General features: G+C 46.8%; 1 protein-coding gene across 1 annotated transcript in view; it reads right to left on the bottom strand.

The window, feature by feature from the left end:
* Positions 1-23,636, bottom strand: part of LOC115176988 (melanin-concentrating hormone receptor 2-like) — a 63,524-nt gene that overhangs the window by 19,242 nt on the left and 20,646 nt on the right. The gene's annotated exons all lie outside the window — the stretch shown is intronic.

The following is a 23,636-nucleotide window of genomic DNA, read 5'->3' as shown; positions in this document are numbered from 1 at the left end:
CTGTGAGAGACGGAATCTAAAACAAAAATCCAGAAAATCACATTGTATGATTTTTAAGTAATTAATTTGCATTTTATTGCATGACATAAGTATTTGATACATCAGAAAAGCAGAACGTAATATTTGGTACAGAAACCTTTGTTTGCAATTACAGAGATCATACGTTTCCTGTAGTTCTTGACCAGGTTTGCACACACTGCAGCAGGGATTTTGGTCCACTCCTCCATACAGACCTTTTCCAGATCCTTCAGGTTTCGGGGCTGTCGCTGGGCAATACGGACTTTCAGCTCCCTCCAAAGATTTTCTATTGGGTTCAGGTCTGGAGACTGGCTAGGCCACTCCAGGACCTTGAGATGCTTCTTACGGAGCCACTCCTTAGTTGCCCTGGCTGTGTGTTTCGGGTCGTTGTCATGCTGGAAGACCCAGCCACGACCCATCTTCAATGCTCTTACTGAGGGAAGGAGGTTGTTGGCCAAGATCTCGCGAGACATGGCCCCATCCATCTTCCCCTCAATACGGTGCAGTCGTCCTGTCCCCTTTGCAGAAAAGCATCCCCAAAGAATGATGTTTCCACCTCCATGCTTCACGGTTGGGATGGTGTTCTTGGGGTTGTACTCATCCTTCTTCTTCCTCCAAACACGGCGAGTGGAGTTTAGATCAAAAAGCTCTATTTTTGTCTCATCAGACCACGACCTTCTCCCATTCCTCCTCTGGATCATCCAGATGGTCATTGGCAAACTACAGACGGGCCTGGACATGCGCTAGCTTGAGCAGGGGGACCTTGCGTGTGCTGCAGGATTTTAATCCATGACGGCGTAGTGTGTTACTAATGGTTTTCTTTGAGACTGGGGTCCCAGCTCTCTTCAGGTCATTGACCAGGTCCTGCCGTGTAGTTCTGGGCCGATCCCTCACCTTCCTCATGATCATTGATGCCCCACGAGGTGAGATCTTGCATGGAGCCCCAGACCGAGGGTGATTGACCGTCATCTTGAACTTCTTCCATTTTCTAATAATTGCGCCAACAGTTGTTGCCTTCTCACCAAGCTGCTTGCCTATTGTCCTGTAGCCCATCCCAGCCTTGTGCAGGTCTATAATTGTATCCCTGATGTCCTTACACAGCTCTCTGGTCTTGGCCATTGTGGAGAGGTTGGAGTCTGTTTGATTGAGTGTGTGGACAGGTGTCTTTTATACAGGTAACGAGTTCAAACAGGTGCAGTTAATACAGGTAATGAGTGGAGAACAGGAGGGCTTCTTAAAGAAAAACTAACAGGTCTGTGAGAGCCGGAATTCTTACTGGTTGGTAGGTGATCAAATACTTATGTCATGCAATAAAATGCAAATTAATTACTTAAAAATCATTTTCTGGATTTTTGTTTTAGTTTTCGTCTCTCACAGTTGAAGTGTACCTATGATAAAAATTTACAGCCCTCTACATGCTTTGTAAGTAGGAAAATCGGCAAAATCGGCAGTGTATCAAATACTTGTTCTCCCCACTGTATAGGCCTAAGACCGAGACAATAAGAAGACACAGTGGCACATCTTTGTTTCATCACAAAACCAGAGAGCAACCTCTGTCCGGTGAAATCCACAAACCATATTGCATGTAGCAAACAGTTACATGACCTACAGCATGTTCAAGCAAGTTAATGTTTCCGATATTTTCGTACTCCTAAATAACTATTGATTTTGAACCACAGAGAGTTACATGACCTACAGCAAGTCTCAAAGAAAACAGGAGCTGCCTCCAAAGTTCCAGTACCATTTCAAACATTCTCTGATGAGTGGACTTCCACCATCTTTGTGGTACCATTTGAAAGTAGAAATGTCAACAACAAAAACATTTGCAGTGGTGGGTATTAATGTTTCATTGAACAAGCATGGGAAACAGTGTTTAAACCCTTTACAATGAAGATCTGTGAAGTTATTTGGATAGGGTCCTGAAAAAGGGACGTTTCTGTTTTTGCTGAGTTTAGCTATACTTATTTCACCACTTACCATAATGAGATACTAGTTTTGAATATACTTACCATAATATGTTTGTAAACTTACAATTAAGAAGTACCATGATAATTGAGTGTCCATATAGCTGTACCATGATATTTGCACTGTTAAGCATACTGTAGCTGCGACTAAGTAAACCAAAGTGTACGTATGTAACCACGGTTATGTGAGCTATATAGATCGCTCCAATATGTTGGTATCACTCTGCGGCAGAGGGATACCACCGAGGTGAGTATTTACAGATTCACTCCCGTGTACACATGTGTAACGGCTGGGATCCGCCCCTATATACAGACCCAATGGCCGCGACACATCGTCTATATCATTTTTGAGGCGCCTCTAGCACCGTAGAGGATTGGAGTGATCCATATTGCTCACATAACCGTGGTAACATACGTAACTATATTGGATCACTATATTGGATCACTCAAATATATTGGTACACACGTACCAGATTAGTCGGTGCTAGAGGGACCTGGCTAGCCAGCGGCGAAGTCCCAGCGCTGGACCGAGACGCAGGGGCCGTCAATGTGGAAAGGATTCCCGGCACAGTCCCCGGAAAGGGAGGCGATGGCCAGGACCACTGAAACAACTGCAGAGGAAGGTGCCACATTTACCCGATAGTACCTAGCAAAAGTGCAAGAGGAAGCCCAGCTGGCCCAGCAGCACAGATCTCAGCGAGGGGCACTCATCTCAGTAGAGCCCAGGATGCAGCCACACCTCGTGTTGAATATGCCACCACAGATCCCAGCACTGGCATGCCAGCCAGGTGGTATGCTGTCATAATCGTGTCCACGATCCAGTGAGAGAGCCTCTGCTTTGATAGCCCAGCCCCCAGGACTCTATCACCTTAGCAGACAAAGAGCTGGTCTGTTGTTCTCACTGACCGTGTCCGCTCCACATAGGCAGCCAGTGCCCTCACAGGGCACAGTATGCCAGAGGGAGGCCCAGACTACCCCGCCACTGCCGGGGGGTCGTAAGCATACAGGATAAAAGGGATGTTCACATGCCTGTCTGACAAAACCTTCGGGAGGAATGAAGGGTTGGGGCAGAGAGAGATACTCATCCCCCCGGGGTCCACCTGGTAGCACTCAGGACTTACCAAAACAGCATGGAGCTCCCCCACCCTCTTCAAGAAAGCCACCTTCACAGAGAGGTGTTTCAGGGAGGCAGACTCCAACGGTTCGAAAGGTGGCTTTTCCAAAGCTGTCAAGACCACATCCAGATCCCAGCTCGCCATTGAGCAGGTCCTAGCTGGACGCAGGCGACGAACCCCCTTCATAAACCTGGAGACCAAGGGATGGCGTCCCACTGGCCTGTCCATCCACCCCACATGGCAGGCAGATATAGCGGCCAAATACCCTCTCAGTGTAGAAGCCCTCATCAAAGCGAGACTGCAGGTATTGGAGGACATGCTGCACCACGCATGACTCTGGTACAACCTCAATACCAGTGCACCAAGAGCAGAACAACCGCCAGCACAACTGGTATGGTGCAGTTGTAGACGATGCCCTTGCGCTCTGCATGGTGTTCATTACACCCTCCTGTAGTCCTAACATGGATCATTGGTGCCATTCAGTGGCCACAGAGTTCCCTTGGCCTGAGACAGCAAGTCCGGTCTCAGGGGAAGTTGCCACGATGTCTCAGACAACAGGGACAGGAGAAGGCTGAACCAGTATGGGGCCACCAGAGGCAGACAATGCTCTGCCATCCTGGTCCTGTCCAGCACAGCCTGTATCAGGGGAAAAAAGAGGAATGTGTAAAGCTCCAGCCCTAGCCAATCGTGTGCCAGAGCATCCAAGCCCAGAAGCCCTGGTGGCTCCGACATGGAGTACCACTGGGGGCATTGTGAATTGTCCAGGGAGGCAACCAGGCCCAGCTGCGCACTCCCGAACTTGTCCCACAGGTGCTGCACAACCTGGGGATGTAGGCTCCAGTCCCAAGGTGGTGGACCCTCCCTGGAGAGCATATCACTGCCACACTCAGGATGTCAGGTACGTGCGCTGCGCGTAGAGACACTAGACAGCTTTGAGCCCAGAGAAGGAGCTCCTGTGCTATAAGATTGAGGCGGTGGGACCTCAGTCTACCCTGATGGTTGATGTAAGCCACCACTGTGGTGTTGCCCATTCTCACCAGGACATGTCTTCCTTTCAGGGCCAGCAGTACAGCTCAGAGCTCTAGAGTATTGATGTGCCTGCCGCTCCAAGGGGGTAACCAACAGCCGCTGGTCGACCTGCCCTTGGTCACAGCCCCCCAGGCAATCTGGGAGGCGTCTGTGCTGACCAGCTCCCGGCGGCACATCCTCAGCATCTCCACCCCACCTGAGAGAAGGGAGCGACAGTGCCACAACAATTCCCTGAGGCCCTGTGCTGTCACCCGCAGCTGGCGGTGATGGTGGCGCTTCGACTGCAGCCGGTGGGAGTTGAACCACCGTTGAAGAAGCCAGAGATGGAGCAGGCCCAGGGGAATCAGCAATGAGGCCGCCATCAGCAAGCTCAACAGCCGTTGGCAGGTCAGGGCGGATACCACCCGCCCCTGCTAAAAGTTGTCAAGGCAAGATAAGATTGCCTGAACCCTTCTGGTGGGCAGGCATGCTTTCATGAGGACTGAGTCCAGTTCCATGCCAATGAAGGCCACCCCCGGGTGGGCGACAGATGACTCTTCTTTTCGTTTACAGTAACGCCCAGCCCGCCAATGTGGGTCAGGAGCATGTCTCTGTCTGACAGGACCTGGGTCCTGGTCAGGGCACAAATCAGCCAATCGTCCAGGTAATTGAGGATCAACAATCCTCGGGATGTGAGAGGTGCCAGGACAGCATCCATGCACTTTGTGAAAGTGCGGGGTGCCATGGAGAGGCCGACGAGAAGAACCATGAATTCGTAAGCCGTCCCTTCGAAAGTGAATCGGAGGTACTGCCAATGAGCTGGGTGAACAGGAACATGGAAGTATGCATCCCTCAGGTCCAGCGCCACAAACCACTGGTCCCTGGACACGGCCTGCAACACACAGCTGGGAACAGCATGTGGAACCTCAGTACCTTCAAGTACCCATTGAGGTTGCGTAGGTCCAGAATCGGTCGAAACCCTCCGTCTCTTTCTGGAACAACAAAATAAGTGGAGTAGAACCTACCTAGTCGTTCTGATGTCTCGATCCTGCGTATGGCATCCTTGTCCAGGAGTGAGGAGATCTCCAGCCGCAGGGTTTTCTTCAGGGACGAGGCGATGGGGCAGGAGAGGGACCCCACTGTCGTTCGGGTGCAGGTGGGTGGCGACGGTCCGTCTGCCTTGGACCCGGGACCTGAGGAGGCGACATGAACCGTCTCAGGGTCTCCCAGTCCCAACAAACCTTATCGGTCTGCTCTAGAATGTTATCAACCTCTCGGCCAAACGTCAGATCTGGGGTGATTGGGTGAGTGGCAAATGTGCTCTGGAGTGAAGGTGGCAGACGAGATTGGGCCAGCCAGAGATGGCGCCGGGAGGTAACCACCTGCACCATGGCCCGTCCGTTGGCGCGGGCCACATCCCTCTGGAGCAGGGAAAGCAGGCGAGACACCTCCATTACTTCCCGGAGGATCTCTTATGTGCCCTCCTGCAGCCAGGAAAACAGAGTCTGCAGGTAGGCCTGCAGCAGCATGGCACCGTTTGTACGGTGGCCAAGAGAGCAGAGGTGTGGCTTTCAAGTATGTGGCTTTCAAGTCCGCATCAAAGTCTCTGGGGGGGTCCCGCCTTCAGTCGCGGGTTCTGCCCAGGCAGAGGCCCAGCCCTCCTGCAAAGCCTCGCGGAACTCAGCAGAGATGGGGACAGATGGAGAGCCATCACTGTCCACCAGTTGATATCCAGTGCAGTGGCTATCCAAGTGAATAGACTCCTCATAGCCTCTCGAGCCGCTGGGGGCGATGAAGCCCCGTTGGCGGCTTCTGATGGCCTGTCAGCATGGTAGCCCCGCTCACGGTGGCGAACAGTGCCAGCATCACCCCCCAGGAACAGCCTATCACTGGCCAACAGGGAACAGCTGTTGTCGCCATCGAAGCTATTAACCTCCTGACGCAGGGCATGCGCCCTCCGTTCAAGGTGATCCCAGCTCTGCCTGCTGTGGCTGCGGCCACGCTTCCTGGGAGGGGTACTGGGCCCAGTAGAATGACTAAGAGTTTGCTGCCGCACCACACCTGAGGGAGGGAGCTAGTCCCCAGCCTGAGCCCGAGTCTGGCCGACCCACTCGCGCATGGCCTCCAATCGCGCCAGGTGCAGGCGTTCTGAGAACACCACACAAAACAGGCATCCAGTAGGTCACTCCACCACCCTCTCCGCATGGCTCAAACCCAGGCAGTGCATACACAAGGTATGTGGATCATCGGTGGGATGCCACCATCACACCTGTCAAAGGGAAGCCATAAGCTCAGCCAAGCCAACAAGGCCACAGAGCAGGGGTCTGACGCCATGGGAGAGCTATGTCGTGACCCGCTTGGAGGAATAGGAACCCGGTGAGGGATAAACTACCCAGTACCTCTGCAAACACAGGGGAAGTCCCCTGTGGGAAAAACAGGCAAACAAAAAAAACAGCAACCAGGTAATGGATATGATTTATTTGTTTTACACCAACTGCAATATTACCTTCCAGTTTAAAACTTCATACGACACCGGATTGAGTTTGACAATAGCCAGTGAAAAATCAGAGCGCCAAATTCAAAGCCGCAAATCTAATAATTTCAATTTCTCAAACATACAGACTATTTTACACCATTTTATAGATACACTTCTCCTGAATCAAACCACGTTGTCCGATTTCAAAAAGGCTGTACAGCGAAAGCAAAACATTAGATTATGTTAGGAGAGTACATAGACACAAATAACCACACAGCCATTTTCCAAGCAACTAGATGCATCACAAATACCCAAAACACAGCTAAATGAAGGACTAACCTTTGACGATCTTCATCAGATGACACTCCTAGGACATCATGTTACACAATACATGCATTTTTTGTTCGATAAAGTTCATATTTATATCCAAAAACAGCATTTTACATTGGCGCGTGACGTTCAGAAAATATTTTCCCTCGAATACTGCCGGTGAATCAGCACAACAATTTACAAAAATACTCGTCATAAACGTTGATAAAATATTAAACTGTCATTCAAAGAAATATAGATGAACATCTCCTTTATGCAGCCGCTGTGACAGATTTCAAAAAAGCTTCAAGAGGAAAGCACACTTTGCAATAACCTGAGTACTGCGCTCAGAAAAATACACTAGGCAATACAGATACCCGCCATTTTGGAGTCATCTAAAATCATAAATAGCATTAGAAATATTCACTTACCTTTGATGATCTTCATCAGAAGGCACTTCCAGGCATCCCAGGTCCACAATAAATGTTGTTTTGTTCGATAAACTCCATAATTTATGTCCAAATAGCTCCTTGTTGTTAGCGCGTTCAGTTAGCTACTCCAAATGTAGGAAGTGCGTGGAAAATGTCACAACGAAAAGTAAAAACAGTTAAATTTATGTTCGTTCAAACATGTCAAACGTTGTGTAGCATCAATCTTTAGGGCCTTTTTCACTTAGAACTTCAATAATATTCCAACCGGACGATTCCATTGTCTTGAAAAACGTTTTGGAACACAGCTAACTCCTCACGTGAATGCGCACCAATGAACTGATGTCCTTCCCTGAGTCAACAAATTCCCCACCTTCTTGTTCGCTCTCTGTTCATCATAGAAGCCTCAAACAACTTTCTAAAGACTGTTGACATCTAGTGGAAGCCTTAGGAAGTGCAAAATGAATCCTTAGTCACTGTGTGTTCGATAGGCAATGACTTGGAAAGATTCCACGCATCAGATTTCCACTTTCTGGTAGGATTTCTCTCAGGTTTTTGCCTGCCATATGAGTTACGTTATACTCACAGACATCATTCAAACAGTTTTAGAAACTTCAGAGTGTTTTCTATCCAAATCTACTAATAATATGCATATCCTAGCTTCTGAGTTTGAGTAGGAGGCAGTTTAATATGGGCACGTATTTCATCCGAAAGTGACAATACTGCCCCCTATGCGATTGGTGTCGTAAGTTAAAATCCAAGCAGTAAAAACAGCACCATATGAAGTAACGCCCGTTAAGGAACCCCAAAGTTAATGTCTCAACATAGTTTCCCACGATACTCACACTCTGCAGGGGAAAGAACAAGAAAAAACCCTACAAGATAATTAACAGAGAACAGCATATTAAAGCAATTCACAACACACATAGAACAAGCCAGTCGGCAAGTTGTGTAAGGTAAATTACAGTTTGTGGCAAGAGCCACAATATATTAATGCACACGGAGTCGTAGTGAAATGCTAACGAAGCACAAGCACGACAAACCACGGGCGGAAGATACAGGTCAGATATATATTAAAACATCTTGCATATCTTAATTTATTCTCACAAAATAATATGTGTAATAATATAATCACTTCTACGAGGGATTGTTACCTATAAGGGGCTGGCAGTGGAAATTCTACATTATTGTCAACAGATGTGGGATGCAATCATTCACTCACCACACACCACCAAAACAAACACATCTGCCCCTCTCTCCCCTTCCACCCATAGATCAACCTACACCCCCCGTATCTTGCATTGTTTGCTATTGGATTAACTGGTAGGTAAAACAACTAAATTGAAAAGATATCATTATGTTGTGTTTTGGTGATTAAACCAATGTTCTCATTACATTTCACAATACACGTATATTTTGAATCAATGGTTGTGTGGTGAGAGATGCTTACAATCCAAATGAATGGCAGGCATCTTTGTGGTAGTATTTAAAAGTTACAATTTTAATACCATTTCAATGGTATACCAGCTAAATTGCAGTGGTCTGAAGGGATAGGTCCATTCTATGAATTCTATTTCTATGATTGAAATGACACCCACACTGTATTCAAGAGCATGTTTTGTCTCAACTGATGGCGGGCACAACACAAAAACCTCAGATGATATAAGGTAGGGTCTAAGCTACAACATATGCAAATATTAAACAAATCTGATTTTTTTGATCATCGACGTTAAAGCGGCAATCAACAGTAGAAACAATAACAAAGCGTTCACCCCACCCCTGTTTCAGTAAAAAGCTGAGGGTTTGGGGCTGGAGAAATGTAACCACTCTCAAATTCAAAGACAGAACTATGGATGCAAGGACTGACCATCCATTATATCAAAATACAGAAATACCGGCGGTATTCCTGAATTTTCAAAGTTAAATTTTGGGACTATATCAACAATGGACTAACAAAGCAAATACCAAAATATCGTTTTTTTGGGTGGAGTTTTCCTTTAAAAACCTTTCACACTTCAACTCCTGTGAAAGGAAATGTTAGGAACAATACTGTACTAAACTAACCATTGTTACTCTCCCTTCCGGGACGGATACAAGACCCTGCCCCACCCTCCCTTCAGCAAATCAGATCACGCCTACATCCTGCTCCTCCCCGGCTGTAGACGGAAACTGAAACTGAAAGCAGCCATGGTAAGGACTGTTCAAAGTTGGTCTGACCAATCGGAATCTATTCTTCAAGACTGTTTTGATCACATGGACAGGAACATGTTCTGGGTCACCTCTGGGAATAGTATCGACATATACACTGACTCGATTTATTAGGAAGTGTGTAGAGGTTGTTGTTCCTACTGTGATGATTAGAACTTATCCAAACCAAAAACCTGTGGATAGATGGTAGCATTCATGCAAAACTGAAAACGCAAACCACCACATTTCACTATAGCAAAGTGACTGGGAACATGGACGTGTACAAACAAACCAGCTACGATCTCCGTAAGGCAATCAGAGGCAAAACGACAGTACAGGGACAAAGACGCACATTGCAGACACGAGACGCACGTTGCAGGGACTCCAGACAATCATGGATTATAAATGGAAAGCCAGCACCTTCACTCTTGGACAAGCAAAACCCCTTCTTCGCCCATTGAGCCGCCACACGTGGGCACGGCGGGCGAAGATCACTGAGCCGCCGACATGGGCCGTCGCCGCTCACAAGGAGTGTGTGTTCCCGATCTCAGTGGCCGGCGTAAGACATTCAAGCGCGTTAACCCTTTGCAAGGTTGCTGGCCCAGACGGCATCCCAAGCCGCTTCCTCAGAACATGTGCAGACCAGCTGGATGGAGAGTTTATGGACATATTCGATCTCTCCCTATTCCAGTCTTATGTCCCACATTGCTTTAGAAAACTGGAAATAGTTTAGGGCATAAAATAAGGGGATAATAGACTGATCTTTTTTATATCTCTCAGACACTTCAGAACAAACTTCCATTAGATTTATTTGGGGACTATCTGTTGTCCCATGTAGTGAATCTGTTATTCAATGTGTTTCTATTGGCAAATAGCAGTAATGCCAAATTCATTGTTTCATCCAAGTCTTCAACTGGCAGCTTAATTAAATAATACCCACAAAACACCAGTTTCAACGTCAACAGTGAAGATGCGACTCTGGAATGCTGGCCTTCTAGACAGAGATGCAAAGAACAAGCCATATCTCAGACTGGCCTATAAAAAGAAAAGATTAAGATGGGCAAAAGAACACACACTACCGACAACTCTGCCTAGAAGGCCAGCATCCCGGAGTCGCCTCTTCAATGTTGACTATTTAATGAAGCTGCCAGTTGAGGACTTGTGAGGCATCTGTTTCTCAAACTAGACACTCTAATGTACTTGTCCTCTTGCTCAGTTGTGCACCGGGACCTCCCACTCCTCTTTCTATTCAGGTTGCGCTGTTCTGTGAAGGCAGGAGTACACAGCGTTGTACGAGATATTCAGTTACTTGGTAATTTCTCGCATGGAATAACGTTCAATTCTCAGAACAAGAATAGACTGACGAGTTTCAGAAGAAAGGTCTTTGTTTCTGATCATTTTGAGCCTGTAATCGAACCCACAAATGCTAATGCTCCAGATACTCAACTAGTCTAAAGAAGGCCAGTTTTATTGCTTCTTTAATCAGGACAACAGTTTTCAGCTGTGCTAACATAATTGCAAAATGGTTTTCTAATGATCAATTAGCCTTTTAAAATGACAAACTTGGATTAGCTAACACAACGTGCCATTGGAACACAGGAGTGATGGTTGCTGATAATGGGCCTCTGTACTCCTATTTAGATATTCCATAAAAAATCTGCTGTTTCCAGCTACAATAGTCATTTACAACATTAACAATGTCTACACTGTATTTCTGATCAATTTGATGTTATTTTAAATAAACAAAAGAATGTGCTTTTTCAAAAACAAGGACATTTCTAAGTGACCCCAAACGTTTGAATAGTAGTATATATATATATATATATATATATATATATATATATATATATGTGTGTGTACAGTTGTGGCCAAAAGTTGAGAATGACACAAATATTAATTTTCACATAGTCTGCCGCCTCAGTTTGTATGATGGCAATTTGCATATACTCCAGAAAGTTATGAAGAGTGATCAGATGAATTGCAATTAATTGCAAAGTCCCTCTTTGCCATGCAAATGAACTGAATCCCCCAAAAACATTTCCTCTGCATTTCAGCCCTGCCACAAAAGGACCAGCTGACATCATGTCAGTGATTCTCTCGTTAACACAGGTGTGAGTGTTGACGAGGACAAGGCTGGAGATCACTCTGTCATGCTGATTGAGTTCGAATAACAGACTGGAAGCTTCAAAAGGAGGGTGGTGCTTGGAATCATTGTTCTTCCTCTGTCAACCATGGTTACCTGCAAGGAAACACGTGCCCTCATCATTGCTTTGCACAAAAAGGGCTTCACAGGCAAGGATATTGCTGCCAGTAAGATTGCACCTAAATCAACCATTTATCAGATCATCAAGAACTTCAAGGAGAGCGGTTCAATTGTTGTGAAGAAGGCTTCAGGCCACCCAAGAAAGTCCAGCAAGCGCCAGGACCGTCTCCTAAAGTTGATTCAGCTGCGGGATCGGGGAACCACCAGTACAGAGCTTGCTCAGGAATGGCAGCAGGCAGGTGTGAGTGCCTCTGCACGCACAGTGAGGCGAAGCCTTTTGGAGGATGGCCTAGTGTCAAGAAGGGCAGCAAAGAAGCCACTTCTCTCCAGGAAAAACATCAGGGACAGACTGATATTCTGCAAAAGGTACATGGATTGGACTGCTTAGGACTGGGGTAAAGTCATTTTCTCTGATGAATCCCCTTTCCGATTGTTTGGGGCATCCGGAAAAAAGCTTGTCCGGAGAAGACAAGGTGAGCGCTACCATCAGTCCTGTGTCATGACAACAGTAAAGCATCCTGAGACCATTCATGTGTGGGGTTGCTTCTCAGCCAAGGGAGTGGACTCACTCACAATTTTGCCTAAGAACACAGCCACGAATAAAGAATGATACCAACACATCCTCTGAGAGCAACTTCTCCCAACCATCCAGGAACAGTTTGGTGACGAACAATGCCTTTTCCAGCATGATGGAGCACCTTGCCATAGGGCAAAAGTGATAACTAAGTGGCTCGGGGAACAAAACATCAATATTTTGGGTCCATGGCCAGGAAACTCCCCAGACCTTAATCCCATTGAGAACTTGCGGTCAATCCTCAAGAGGCGGGTGGACAAACAAAAACCCACAAATTCTGACAAACTCCAAGCATTGATTATGCAAGAATGGGCTGCCATCAGTCAGGATGTGGCCCAGAAGTTAATTGACAGCATGCCAGGGCGGATTGCAGAGGTCTTGAAAAAGAAGGGGCAACACTGCAAATATTGACGCTCTGCATCAACTTCATGTAATTGTCAATAAAAGCCTTTGACACTTATGAAATGCTTGTAATTATACTTTAGTATTCCATTGTAGCATCTGACAAAAATATCTAAAGACACTGAGGCAGCAGACTTTGTGAAAATGTATATTTGTGTAATTCTCAACTTTTGGCCACAACTGCATATACAGTTGAAGTCGGAGGTTTACATACACCTTAGCCAAATACATTTAAACTCAGTTTTTCACAATTCCTGACATTTAATCCTAGTAAAAATTCCCTGTCTTAGGTCAGTTAGGATCACTACTTCATTTTAAGAATGTGAAATGTCAGAATAATTGTAGAGATAGAATTATTTCAGCTTTTATTTCTTTCATCACATTCCCAGTGGGTCAGAAGTTTACATACACTCAATTGATATTTGGTAGCATTGCCTTTAAATTGTTCAACTTGGGTCAAACGTTTTGGGTAGCCTTCCACAAGCTTCCCACAATAAGTTGGGGGAATTTTGGCCCATTCCTTCTGACTGAGCTGGTGTAACTGAGTCAGGTTTGTAAGCCTCCTTGCTCGCACATGCTTTTTCAGTTTTGCCCACATATTTTCTATAGGGTTGAGGTCAGGGCTTTGTGACGGCCACTCCAATACCTTGACTTTGTTGTCCTTAAGCCATTTTGCAGCAGCTTTGGAAGTATGCTTGGGGTCATTGTCCATTTGGAAGACCCATTTGCGACCTACCTTTAACTTCCTGACTGATGTCTTGAGATGTTGCTTCAAGATATCCACGTAATTTTCCTCCTCATGATGCCATGTATTTTGTGAAGTGCACCAGTCCCTCCTGCAGCAAAGCCACCCCCGTGCTTCACGGTTGGCATGGTGTTCCTCTGCTTGCAAGACTCCCCCTTTTCCTTCAAACATAACGATGGTCATTATGGCCAAACAGTTCTATTTTTGTTACATCAGACCAGAGGACATTTCTCCAAAAAGTACGATCTTTGTCCCCATGTGCAGTTGCAAACCGTAGTCTGGCTTTTTTATGGCGGTTTTGGAGCAGTGGCTTGGTTCTTGATGAGCGGCCTTTCAGGTTATGTCGATTTAGGACTCGTTTTACTGTGGATATATATACTTTTTTACCCATTTCCTCCAGCATCTTCACAAGGTCCTTTGCTGTTGTTCTGGGATTGATTTGCACTTTTTGCACCAAAGTATGTTCATCTCTAGGAGACAGAACGCATCTCCTTCCTGAGCGGTATGTCGGCTGCGTGGTCCCATGGTGTTTATTCTTGCGTACTATTGTTTGTACAGATGAACGTGGTACCTTCAGGCGTTTGGAAATTGCTCCCAAGGATCAACCAGACTTGTGGAGGTCTACAATTCTTTTGGGCTGATTTTTTCTGATTTCCCCATGATGTCAGTGCCTTTTTGCTTGAGTTTTGAAGGTAGGCCTTGAAATACATCCACAGGTACACCTCCAATTAACTCAAAGGATGTCGATTAGCCTATCAAAAGCTTCTAAAGCCATGACATCATTTTCTTGAATTTTCCAAGCTCTTTAAAGGCACAGTCAACTTAGTGTATGTAAACTTCTGACCCACTGGAATTCGGATAGAGTGAATTTTAAGTTAAATAATCTGTCTGTAAACAATTGTTGGAAAAATGTATTGTGTCATGCACAAAGTAGATGTCCTAACCGACTTGCCAAAACTATAGTTTGTTGACAAGAAATTTGTGGAGTGGTTGAAAAACAAGTTAATGACTCCAACCTAAGTGTATGTAAACTTCCGACTTCAACCGTATGTATGTATGTATGTATGTATGTATGTATGTATGTATGTATGTATGTATGTATGTATGTATGTATATATTTACAGGTAAATTGACTGAGAACACATTCTCATTTACGGTAACAACCTGGGGAAAACCTATAGGGGGGAGAGGGAATGAGCCAATTAGGAGCTGGAGATGATTAGGTGGCCATGATGGTATGAGGGTCAGATTGGAAATTTAGCCAGGACACCGGGGTTAACACCCGTACTCTTCCGATAATGCAGTGCTTCTCAATTATTTTCTGTTGCGCCCCCCCCCATGAAGAAGTAAACATTTCGCGCCCCCCAACTCTCCGCCGCGACTGTAAATAGTATAATTTGTCTATAAAATTGTTATAAGTACACCTCTGCGTAACATTGTATCCTTATTAACAGTAAAGAAAACAAAAAAACAAAAAAAGAAATATAGATCAACTTACAACAAAGAATAACTTTATTAACCTGTTTAGGATAGGGGGCAGTATTTTCACGTCCGGATAAAAAACGTACCCAATTTCATCTGGATATTACTCCTGCCCAGAAACTAGAATATGCATATAATTATTTGATTTGGATAGAAAACACCCTAAAGTTTCTAAAACTGTTTGAATGGTGTCTGTGAGTATAACAGAACTCATATGGCAGGCCAAAACCTGAGAAGATTCTATATGGGAAGTGCCCTGTCTGACCATTTCTTGGCCTTCTGTAGCCTCTTTATCGAAAATAGAGGATCTCTGCTGTAACGTGAAATTTTCTAAGGCTCCCATAGGCTCTCAGAAGGCGCCAGAACATTGAATGATAACTCTGCAGTCCCTGGCCGAAAAACAGTAGGGGTTTTGGAAAGTGGTCGTTCTGAGAACAATGACACTGGCGTGCGCGTGCATGTGACGACTCCATTTTCAACTTTCAGTGTTTGAACGGATACAACGTCTCCCGGTTGGAATATTATCGCTATTTTACGAGAAAAATCGCATAAAAATTGATTTTAAACAGCGTTTCACATGCTTCGAAGTACGGTAATGGAATATTTTGACATTTTTTGTCACGATACGCGCTAGCCATGATTGCCGGGCTATCTACTGTCATAGTTTTCTCCTTCGTCTGAAGATATTTCAAAATCACTGTACGACCAATACGCAGCGGGTTGCGTGCTCCACATCATATTTATTAAATGTGATGAACACGAAAAAACAAAATAAACACGAATGAAATAAAGTGACAGGCTAACAGGCTAATACTTACAAACGAACAGCAGTGTTAACTCAACCACCCACAAACCCAAGTGACAAACATACTCCTAATTATATGACTCCCAATCAGGAACAACGATAACCAGCTGTCCCTGATCGGGAGCCACACAGACCCACCTAGAAACACAACACCCAGAACACACATACACAGAAATACTCTGCCACGTCCTGACCAAAAACTACACAACAACACCCTCTGCTGGTCAGGACGTGACAGTACCCCCCCCCAGTAAAGGGTGCATACCCCGAATGCACCTAAAAAAAGAAACCACAAAGTCCCCCAAAACCACAACAAATAGAAATACCCCCCTAAACAACAAGGGAGGGAAGGGAGGGTGGCTGCCGTCAACGACGGCACTGTGCTACACCCCCCCTCTCCAACCCACCTATCCTGGAGGTGGCTCTGTTTCCGGCCTCCTGCCCTCCAGGTTGTAAGCAGACTCATTGGGGTCCGGGTCGTAGACAGACTCACTCCGTTGTGGCTCATGGGCAGACTCTTTCCATTCCAGGTCGTAGACATACTCCCTCCGGTTAACGCTATAGGCAGACTCATTGGGTTCTGGGTCATAGGCAGATTCTTTTAGTTCACAGTTAATTATATTTATTTCCGGGTCGCAGGCAGACTCACCCGGTTCCGGGTCGCAGGCAGACTCACCCGGTTCCGGGTCGCAGGCAGACTCACCCGGTTCCGGGTCGCAGGCAGACTCACCCGGTTCCGGGTCGCAGGCAGATTCCCTCGGTTCCGGGTCGCAGGCAGACTCCTTCGGTTCCGGGTCGCAGGCAGACTCCTTCGGTTCCGGGTCGCAGGCAGACTCATTGGGGTCCGGGTCGCAGGCAGACCCCTTCGGTTCCGGGTCGCAGGCAGACTCCCTCGGTTCCGGGTCGCAGGCAGACTCCCTCGGTTCCGGGTCGCAGGCAGACTCCCTCGGTTCCGGACTAGACACTGTTGCCGGATACTCTGGACTGCACACTGCTGCCGGATACTCTGGACTGCACACTGCTGCCGGATACTCTGGACTGCACACTGCTGCCGGATACTCTGGACTGCACACTGCTGCCGGATACTCTGGACTGCACACTGCTGCCGGATACTCTGGACTGCACACTGCTGCCGGATACTCTGGACTGCACACTGCTGCCGGATACTCTGGACTGCACACTGCTGCCGGATACTCTGGACTGCACACTGCTGCCGGATACTCTGGACTGCACACTGCTGCCGGATACTCTGGACTGCACACTGCTGCCGGATACTCTGGACTGCACACTGCTGCCGGATACTCTGGACTGCACACTGCTGCCGGATACTCTGGACTGCACACTGCTGCCGGATACTCTGGACTGCACACTGCTGCCGGATACTCTAGACTGCACACTGGTGCCGGATACTCTGGACTGCACACTGGTGCCGCATACTCTGGACTGCACACTGGTGCCGGATACTCTGGACTGCACACTGGTGCCGGATACTCTGGACTGCACACTGGTGCCGGATACTCTGGACTGCACACTGGTGCCGAGCTCTCGAGGCTGGGCTGACGCACTGGACGCCTGATGCGTGGGGCTGGTAGAGAAGGTACCAGGCTGGATACACGCACCCCAGGACTCGTGCGAGGAGCGGGAACAGGCTGAACAGGACTAGGCCGACTAATGGGAAGCTTGGTCCGGGTTGCTGGTACTGGTCGTGCCAGACTGGAGGTACTCACTTCCGGGATAGCACGAGAGGCGGGAACCGGACAGACTGGGCCATGGAGGCGCACAGGTGGCCATGACCGCACCGCCTGCACAACCCGTCCTGGCTGGATGGAACTAACAGCCCTGTACGAGCGGGTTGCTGGTACTGGTCGTGCCAGACTGGAGGTACTCACTTCCGGGATAGCACGAGAGGCGGGAACCGGACAGACTGGGCCATGGAGGCGCACAGGTGGCCATGACCGCACCGCCTGCACAACCCGTCCTGGCTGGATGGAACTAACAGCCCTGTACGAGCGGGTTGCTGGTGCAGGGCGAACTGGGCTGTGCAGGGAACTGATGGTTGCCGTGCATAGAGCGGGAGTAGGGTAGCCTGGTCCTAGGAGGCGTACCGGCGACCAGACGCGCTGCGCAGGCATCCTCCTACCAGGCTGGATGCCCACTCTAGCACGGCATCTGTGAGGGGCTGGAATGGCGCGCACCGGACTGTGCGTGCGTATGGGCGAGAGTGCGCACCTCAGCGAAACACGGCGCCCTCCACTCCATACGCTCCTCCATGTACTCACGGGTAGCTGGCTTATGGCTCTTCCTAGGCCTAGCCAAACTACCCGTGTGCCCCCCCCAAAACATTTCTTGGGTGTGCCTCTCCGGCTTCCTCGCCAGTCGTGTACCCCTGTAGCGTTCCCAGTCCTCACCAGCCTTTCGCCGTTCTTCCCTCTCTCTTTCCACCTGTACCCATGGAAGGCGATCCTTCCCAGCCTGGATCTCCTCCCAAGTGTATGAGCCTTTTCCCTCCAAGATCTCCTCCCAGGTCCATTTCTCACTATTGTCCATATCAAAGTCCATTTTCTCAGCGTTCCTCCTCTCCTTCTTCCGCTGCTTGGTCTTGTTTTGGTGGGTGGTTCTGTCATAGTTTTCTCCTTCGTCTGAAGATATTTCAAAATCACTGTACGACCAATACGCAGCGGGTTGCGTGCTCCACATCATATTTATTAAATGTGATGAACATGAAAAAACAAAATAAACACGAATTAAATAAAGTGACAGGCTAACAGGCTAATACTTACGAACAGCAGTGTTAAGTCAACCACCCACAAACCCGAGTGACAAACATACTCCTAATTATATGACTCCCAATCAGGAACAACGATAACCAGCTGTCCCTGAACGGGAGCCACACAGACCCACCTAGAAACACAACACCCAGAACACACATACACAGACATACTCTGCCACGTCCTGACCAAAAACAACACAAAAACACCCTCTGCTGGTCAGGACGTGACATCTACTCAGAATATTGCAAAATGTGCTTTCACCGAAAAGCTATTTTAAAATCGGACACCGCGATTGCATAAAGGAGTTCTGTATCTATAATTCTTAAAATAATTGTTATGTTTTTTGTGAATGTTTATTGTGAGTAATTTAGTAAATTCACCAGAAGTTTTCGGTGGGTATGCTAGTTCTGAACAAAACATGCTAATGTAAAAAGCTGTTTTTTGATATAAATATGAACTTGATTGAACAAAACATGCATGTATTGTATAACATAATGCCCTAGGAGTGTCATCTGATGAAGATCATCAAAGGTTAGTGCTGCATTTAGCTGTGGTTTTGGTTTTTGTGACATTATATGCTAGCTTGAAAAATGGGTGTCTGATTATTTCTGGCTGGGTACTCTCCTGACATAGTCTAATGTTTTGCTTTCGTTGTAAAGCCTTTTTGAAATCGGACAATGTGGTTAGATAAAGGAGAGTCTTGTCTTTAAAATGGTGTAAAATAGTAATATGTTTGAAAAATTGATGTTTTGGGATTTTTGAGGTGTTTGTAATTTGCGCCACGCTCTACCATTGGATATTGGTGAGGCGTTCCGCTAGCGGAACATCTAGATGTAAGAGGTTTTAAACTGTAATTTTTTTTTAGACCATTTGATACTGAAAAATTCAATTAAATATAATCAATAAATAATAATAAATTCAAATTGATCAGCAACATTAACTCAGGAGCACAATATATGAAACACTTTGAACTATAAAACAAAAATGAATAAAACAATTTGTGCTGATTTTTTTTTATCAAAATGAGGAAGTCAGGATTAATGGCTACAATGAGCACATTTTGCAGAGCACAGCTTTTCGAAGCGGGGTTTGAAGCATGATACTGCAACTCTCAGCTCCTGCTCAATGTTTAGCTGGGACCTGTACTTGGTCTTCAGTGCAGCAACAGCAGAGAAGCCAGTCTCACAAAGATAAGATGTTGCAAAAGGAAGAAGAATGCCCATGGCCTTACTGCCTCTCTACACTCAGCCAGAATTCACTCAGTGTCTGTGATGTGAACCTCAGTCTCAATGTGGAGTCAGACGTCATATCAATGAACTGATCCTCCTCTGCAGAGCTGAAACCAGTTGGAGCTGGTGCATTGAAAGGATCTCTCGCCCAGTCATATTGGGAACTGTTTTCAGGGAAGTACTTTTTAAAGAATTCCATCAGTGATGAAATATGCTCCTTAATATATGGAATCACTGAGGTGGCATCATAGTCAGTAGTGTCAACAAATTCATGCAGGTTCTCGAATGAATCAGTATTTCCTTCATCAAGTCGCCTGCCACACATTGCAAGCTTTCGAGTGAAAGAGCTGATCTTGTCTGTGACCTGAGGGAGGTGTTTATCTTTCCCTTGAAGCTGTAGATTTAGTTCATTTAGCTTTCCAAATATGTCACTCAGGTAGGCCAGTTTTGCCAGGAAGTTCTCATCACTACATTCTTCTGCGAGGTCATACTTGTGCTCCTGCTCCGAAAACATTCTTATCTGCTCTCTGAGCTCAAAAACTCGGGGCAAGACTTTTCCACGTGACAGCCACCTTGCTTCACTGTGAAACAGCACAGCTTGATGTTCAGCTCCCATCTCCTCACAGATAGCAGAGAAGACTCTTGTTTTTAGTGGTCTGGTCTTTATAAAATTGACTACACCTACAATGTCAGTCATAACCTCACTTAATTCAGAGGAAAGGTGCCTTGATGCCAGTGCTTCTCTGTGTATAACACAGTGTCTCCACTCAGCATTAGGTGAGGCCTTCTTGATGTGCCCGAAGTTCTTTTCTCATCCCTGCCATGGTCTGTGCACCATCACTGCAAACACCAATGCAGTTCTCCCACTTTAGCCCATTCTCAGTCAGGAAGCAGTCCAGCATTTGAATAGCTCTTCAGCTGTGGCTCTGTCTCTGACATATTTACAAAAAAGTAGATCCTCACACAGGGAGTTTGTCATGTCAAAACGTACATAAGCGATAAACAAACAGTCTTTGTTGCTGTTTGTTTGTTTGTTGCTTCATCGAACTGTAAGGCAAAACGTTTGTCTTTGAGTTTATCTACCAGCTGTTCTTTAAGATCGTTAGCTATGTCATTTATACGTCTGGCGACAGTGTCATTGGACAGAGGGATAGTTTTTATTTTTGCAGCACTTGCGTCATCCAGCATGACAGAGACCATGTCTAATTCTGCAGGCAGTATCAGCTCCTCTGCTATGGAGTGTTTTTTTTGTTGCACTGAGCAATTTGGTACGCCACCTTATATGATGCTAACAGTGCTCGCTGGTTTACTGAAGAAGCATTCACAAAGCGGGATGATTGTTGGCAATATTCGGCACGTTTTTGCTGAAAAAACTCAAGCGGCTTATCAGCGTGATTGGGGTGTAATGTCTTTAAGTGACGCCTTAATTTATTTGGCTTCATGCTGTCCGCTGCCAACATTTTTAGACACAGTAAACATACCGGTCTTTCCTCGTCTCCCACCGTAGTCACAGTGAAGCCAAGCGCTACATAGGCTTCGTCATATTTCCTCGTCTTAGCTTTCGGGAGACTTACGTTTGTCTCATTATCCCTGTCTCTCTCCGCCTTTCTTTTCATCCCTGTTAAATACTTTTCTATGGTGTCTCTTAAGGGTTTGTTATTTGCACTTCATATCTCCTGCTCTGTGCTCTTGTTCGGTGCAAAAAAAACCTACTCCATGCGGCAAAAAAAGCATGTTCCCCGGGGTCACACGCGCCCCCCCTGGCATCGCTCCGAGCCCCCCCAGGGGGGCGCGCCCCACTATTTGAGAAGGACTGCGATAATGCAATGGGATCTTTGGTGACCACAAAGAGTGTCAGGACACAGAAGACGGCACCCTTCATATCACCTTCACCAACACCTGAACCCACCACAGTTTGCATAACGCCCAAACAGATTCACGAATGACGCGATCACCATTGCACTGCCCAATCCCACCTGGACAAGAGGAATAAATCAATTCAAACTTTATTTGTCACGTGCGCCGAATACAACAGGTGTAGACCTTACAGTGAAATGCTTATCTATAGGCTATAACAGTGCAAAAAAGGTATTAGGCGAACAATAGGTAAGTAAAGAAATAAAAACAACAGTAAAAAGACAGTGAAAAATAACAGTAGCGAGGCTATATACAGTAGCGAGGCTATAACAGTAGCGAGGCTATATAGAGGCACCAGTTAGTCAGGCTGATTGAGGTAGTATGTACATGTAGATAGATGTGGTAAAATTGACTATGTATATATGATAAACAGAGAGTAGCAGTAGCGTAAAAGAGGGATTGCGGGGGGTGGGTGGCGGGACACAATGCAGATAGCCCGGTTAGCCAATGTGCGGGGCACTGGTTGGTCGGGCCAATTGAGGTAGTATGTACATGAATGTATAGTTAAAGTGACTATGCATATATGATAAACAGAGAGTAGCTGCAGTGTAAAAGAGGGTTTGGGGGGATATCTATGTGAGAATGCTCAGCCTTCAACACCATAGTGCCTTCCAAGATCATCACTAAGCACAGGACCCTGGGTCTGAACCCCTCCCTGTGCAACTGGGTCCTAAACTTCCTGACGGGCCGACCCCAGGTGGTGAAGGTAGGCAACAGCACCTACACCATGCTGACCCTCAACACGTGGGCCCCACAGGAGTGCATGCTCAGTCCCCTTCTGTACTCCCTGTTGACCCATGACTGCATGGCTATGCACGTCTCCAATTCAAATCATCAAGTTTGCAGACAACACAACAGTGGTAGGCCTGATTACCAACAACAATGAGACAGCCAAGAGGTAGGAGGTGAGAGCCCAGGCAGAGTAGTGCCAGGAAAATAACCTCTCAATCAATGTCAACAAAACGAAGGAGCTGATCGTGGACTACAGGAGACAACAGAGAACACGCCCCATCCACATTTGAAGTAGCTATCAACAAAGTTAGTGCTGGTAGGGTGTTAGTTTACAAAAGGCGGGGTGGGTGAGGATGGGGTGTGTGGTGCGGTACTGTGGGATTATTTAAGACAGCCTTTGAAGAGGTTTTCGGACTCTTCTGTCCTAGCTTCAGGGGGAAGCTAGTTCCACTATTGGGGTGCCATGACAAAGAAGAGCTTTGATTGGGCTGAGCGGGAGCTGCCCTCTTGTGTGGGTGGGAGTGCCAAAAGACCAGTGGTGGCAGAACGTGAGTTCTCGGGTTGGGGTGTAGGGTTTGAGCAGAGTCTGAAGGCAGGGAGGGGCAGTTCCTCTTTCTGCTCCGTAGGCAAGTACCATGGTCTTGTAGTGGATGTGAGCTTTGACGGGAAGCCAGTGGAGTGTGCGGAGGAGTGGGGTGACATGGGAGAACTTGGGAAGATTGAACAATAGGCGTGCTGCGGCATTCTGAATAAGTTGCCGGGGTTTGATGGCATGAGCGGAGATCCTAGCCAACAGCGAATTGCAGTAGTCCAGATGGGAGATAAAAAGGGCCTGTATTAGGACCTGCGCCACTAATCATGTGAGGAAGGATCGGATTCTACAGATGTTGTAGAGCATGAACCTGAAGGAGTGAGTCACTGCTTTGATGTTTGCAGAGAATGACAGAGTGCTATCCAGGGTCATACCAAGGTTCTTTGCCCTCCGGGAAGGGGTACACTGTGGAGTCAACCATGATGGAGAGGCCTTGGAGTGAGCAGGCCCTCCCCGGGAGGAAGAGCAGGTCTGTCTTGTCGAGGTTGAGGTGGTGGCCGACAACCTAGCTGAGATATCTTCCTGGCACGCAGAGATGTGTGTCGCTACCTGAGTGTCATCCGCAGAGCAATGATAGGAGAGACCCTGTGAGGATTTTTATTTAACCGTTATTTAACTA

This window comes from Salmo trutta, chromosome 37 (genome assembly GCF_901001165.1).
Source record: "Salmo trutta chromosome 37, fSalTru1.1, whole genome shotgun sequence".
NCBI classification, from domain to species: Eukaryota; Metazoa; Chordata; class Actinopteri; order Salmoniformes; family Salmonidae; genus Salmo; species Salmo trutta.
Note: the sequence above shows the minus strand (reverse complement) of the source record. Positions and strands in the feature narration are given on the sequence as shown.